General features: G+C 32.3%; 1 long non-coding RNA gene across 1 annotated transcript; it reads right to left on the bottom strand.

Annotated features, from left to right (window-relative positions):
- Positions 1-320: 320 nt before the first annotated feature.
- Positions 321-1,115, bottom strand: LOC114165783. The gene is made up of 3 exons (XR_003599780.1): positions 957-1,115; positions 800-867; positions 321-364 (listed from the first exon to the last, which is right to left on the bottom strand). It is a non-coding gene; the product is annotated as an uncharacterized LOC114165783 (long non-coding RNA).
- Between the last annotated feature and the right edge of the window lie 3,789 nt (positions 1,116-4,904).

The following is a 4,904-nucleotide window of genomic DNA, read 5'->3' as shown; positions in this document are numbered from 1 at the left end:
GTCATGACAATCCAAAGCAAACAACATCATATTGCTACACATGACAATCCAAATCAATAACCTGATTTTGCAATTCTGAATAAGAAGGACAAGATGAGGATGTCCCAAAATGAAAATTCCTAGTATATCCAAACACACGAGAAGGGCAAGGTCCCAATCCCATTCCTCGGACACGACCACAATGTTCTTTACTTCCTAGAACATGAGCTAGTGAATCTTCAATTAATATATCTTGTAATAAATTTCACCTTAGGAAAGTTAGCAAGTTTAGCTGGGTTTGACTTTCCCATAACCAAAGTATAGGCCTTCTTGCCAGCTCTAGTTATGAGCTCCTTCATTTGATTGATTATGTGAAGATAACCAGCTCCATCTGTATGTAATATGTTGAATTAAATCCCACTTTTATTGAAAAAAAAACAAGAATATAAAATATTTACTCTCATAGGAGATAGTTTCCGTATTTCTTATAGCTACCTAAACCATGATTAAGACTGTGAACCATTCACATATGCATTCTGTAATCATAGACAATAATCAAATGATGTCTCCCATAATAATGTTCCTCAAGTCAGAAAATTATTCTTCTCATCACATTCAAGGCTAGTAACATTAAGGATTCACTCTTGAAATCCTTTCTTACTAGACAACAATATTCAAATAAAATGTTTTCTTTTTTGGATGTTTGCAATATTGTAATGTTTCGCAAGGAATGTTACAATATAATTCTGTATATGCACATGCCACTTTAGTAATTATCAGGCACACAAAAAATGAATAAAAATTTGACAACACAACATACCAACACCAAGAGTTCCAACTAAAATCCCAACAATATTAGCATCCTTAGCTCTCTCCACAAGGTAATATCTGCATAGTCATCAATCTAGATTAGTAAATTTGAAGATATAAGATGGTTTACACAAGACAGAGTAGTGCGTTTATATTGGGATACATACCTACGTTTAAGAATCCTCCTTTGTTGAAACAAGTCTGTCACCATTTGATTTTCATTTGCATCATATCTGACTAAAACAACAGAAATCATAATAATTATAATCATGATTCAGAAAGAAACCTAAAGTAGAAAATAAGTTGAGAAGTTTTTTCATTTCATATACATGTTATACAGGTATAAAGAAAAATTAAAACAGATTAATAATTTCCGGGAGATTAGCTTCCCAAAATATACCCTTTTGTTAGAGATGCCGTACAACACATGACATGTTTACCAACTACTTTCCTCGTGCCATTTCATGATAGAAATACATTGTAAAGGATAACATAAATTAAAAGGAGAAATTGACATCAATGTTGGCAAAACTAAGGTCTTAATTAAGTTCAGGTGGGGATGGTAGGAACCATACAAAATTATAGTTAACATAAGCATATGTTTAATCACATCATTGAACTATAATTCAAAATTCATAAGCTCAAAATCCAATACCACTCATAATTGGCCAGATAACTTTTTCATTAGAAATATAAAGGGCAAGATCGTGAACCTTTATCATAAGATCTTTCAAAAATAAGTTTTCTATTATCATAAGACAAATTTCAACAGTATGTGAATACATTGTTCCAGCTGAACTTTTAGTATAATACAAGTGTGAAGAATAACAAAGTCGCATGCAAGATAGAAACATTATACTTGTAACTATCTTTTATTTGTAGCAATGCTTTCCTATAAAAATTGAAAATCCAAAAGCTATTTTTACCAAATTAATATAAATTTAAACAATTTATTGTAGTCGTAATTATATTGTATAAAATAGTAAACATCTAAAAGAAAACTACCGAAACAAATGAAGTGTTTAACAAAAGTGTCATTGGGAATGTGAAAATTTTATTTCGAAATATCCATTCTAAAATGAAAGGAGATTAGTACTAAAAAGCTAAATGTATAGAATATATGTACATCGTATTTTTGTACAAGATTGCAAAGATAATTTTAGAAATGTAGTAACAACACTTAATGTGATCAGACCCCTATTGTTCAGGGACATAATCAGATCCCTATTATTCAGAGATATAATCAGATCCCTGTTATTTAGGGGTATTCACATTATACACCGTAATTATAATTTGCTAAATATGGAATAATAAAATACGATTGTTGACATCTCCTTATAAGCTCAATTAATAAAATTTATGCACAGCCCAAGAGATGTTCATTTGCGGGCAACTCAATAGAATTTTACAATATCTCTAAGAATTCCCATACAGCTAGCTAACCATTTATGAAACATCGACAACTAATAAAAAACACCAATTGTTATGCACTAAAGCACAAGGGAAACTCACCTTTGCAAGCTAGTTGTTAAAAGCGAAGAAAAATCACATAAACACCCCCCTGAGCATGTCATACAACTTAAATGTAGGAATTAGGCACCCATAATACCCAAGTCCCAACCAGTGTTTAATATGTCTTAGGAATATTATTTAATTTAATTATTTCCATGTAAATTTTATTTATATAAACTAAAACATGTTGCTTATTCAAAAAACTTCTTATTTCTCATTTTTCAGAGACAAACATAAAATCGTATTCACGTCCAATATTTGCTCACAAAAATCACACTAAGTACAACAACTAAAGGTGTTACTGATTTCCTAAGTGACTCAAGAAGATATTCTAAATCAAACTCCTATAAAATATAAGACTTTGACTCTTTTATAGTGAGACATTAAGGGTGTAACATCGCTTTATTTTAAGTGTAAGTTTAAGTTTACTTAGTAGAAATTAAAGGTGGAAACACTCTTTTTTTCTAACTTTACTGTAGTTAAATCCAAACTATAAACTCCAATGCATTTAAGACCCTAAAATTACTTCATATTTTAAAAACATAATTAAGTGTTTGACAAGAAATCAAGAAATTATAATTGAAAGAGGAAGATCTGAAAAATTTATAGCAACTAAGTATAGAACAGAAGATTGAAAAATGAATTAAAAAAAATAGAAAGATATTGTAAACATAATTCTTACCCTGAAAAGAGCCCTTTCTCCTACCAGAGAATAATGAATGACACCACCTACTCTGAAAGTTTTTTCCTCACCTTCAACTGTAAAATACATGTGTTGGTTGACATCCTGGATAGCAACAATTGCCCCTACACACAATCATTGCTAATTACAATTGAAATTTCACAAAATACTAAAAACAGATAACATATAGCAGGAGCTGGAGTACCATCAGGAATCATTGCTTCCAAACAATTGTCAACTTCATGGCTATAAGACCAATCATTTTTCTCCAATTTTTTTATTGTATTCTGACTGGCTACCTCAGAGTGAGGAGGACATTGACATAATTGTCTGGCATATTGTCATAACAAAACATAAGTTAGAACAAATGTAACATTAGTCTCAGTACATGTAGCAATGAAAAAAGGCAGCCAAATTTGATTGAAAAACAAAGCAGCAGGGACAAATATTGACTGAATATTTAATAAATAAAGAATACTATGAAAGTTCACCTGAATTTCAGATATAGAAAGTGTAATATCAAAACCAAAAAGGGAACCAGTGCCAAACCAACACCGAGACAAAAGCATAACACCATTATCTGGCCTCTCTAGCGTCAGGAAAGCTCTTAAGTTTTTCAAAATATGGTTCTGATGACTAATAACCTGAATAGGAAGAGTGTTTTTTGAACTACTTGCATCACTAATTGAGTTCAATTTAGCAAAATTCTGAAATCCTGAAAGAGGATTTCCTGAAGCATGCTGAGGTGACAAATCTTTTGATGTGACAGAAGAAAAATGTGGAATTGCTGCTTCATCTTCCACTCTCCTCTAAATAGTTTGAGATAGAATTGATAAACGAGAAAGGTCAATTGTTAATTTCATCCCAGAAATTTCCAATTCAAAATTCATATGGATGTCAACCTCTACTACAATTTCTTGAATACAACCTGCAACAATGAATTGTATTATATTTGGGAAAGAAAATACAGTTACACAACAAAACTAGAGAAGAGGTTATGTACCAGATTCATTTTCATGTGCTAAAACAAAAGCAAACTGAGACAAAGAAAAGTCACATGCTTCTGGCAATCTACTTGCAGCTTGTTGAGAAGTGCTATTAGCTCCGCGATCAATAACATCATCTGAAGTATAGTTCTCTCTGACATTATGTTCCCACTTGGTGCCTTTTTTAGGTAGCTTTGCATCAGAAGTGAGATTGCCAATACAACAAATATATGAAGAATAACTATCAATAGCCATTGGCAAAGATGTTGTTTCAAGAAAAAAGAATCCACCCTGCTCAATAACATTAAAATTTTAGTATGACAAGTTGTATACCTTAAATCCTGACAAAGAAAATAGCTTCATCTGTAAAAAAGATAAAGTTCCTGAGATTCAGTTTATAACAGAAAGCACAAATAAAAGATGCAGGAACATGCCTGCGAGATTACATTTCCCTTTCTAGATCCTTAAATAATTACCTGAATCTCCCAGGATATCATATGAAATTCTCCACCAATGGAATTAATCACAATTCACAAAGCTATAAAGAATTGCACATTCAGGAAAACCATATTTATGTACAGGTTTTGGATGACAAACATGTACTGAGTAAACATGTTGAACATCACAAATCCAACAGATTTCTCCAATTCTATTTCAGAAAACACCACAATCCATGTTGAACATCTGAATTCTGAAATCCGAGGATAATGAAGCGAATAAACGACGTGGCAACGTCTAAGGAAAAGGAGAAGAAGGAAATCAAAGGAGTGAGGTTGAGAGAAGAAAAGACGTGTTACCATAGAAAGATGAGAAACCGTGAAAGTGAAGCAGAACCCTAGAAACCAGAGGCGGTGAGCTACGACGGTGAGGCGACTTCGTCGGTTGCGACACTTCTCTTTCGTTGAGTGCCTGATTAGGGTTTAGGAAGATGAAGA

The sequence above is a fragment of the Vigna unguiculata genome, chromosome 10 (genome assembly GCF_004118075.2).
Source record: "Vigna unguiculata cultivar IT97K-499-35 chromosome 10, ASM411807v1, whole genome shotgun sequence".
Lineage (NCBI taxonomy): Eukaryota > Viridiplantae > Streptophyta > Magnoliopsida > Fabales > Fabaceae > Vigna > Vigna unguiculata.
Note: the sequence above shows the minus strand (reverse complement) of the source record. Positions and strands in the feature narration are given on the sequence as shown.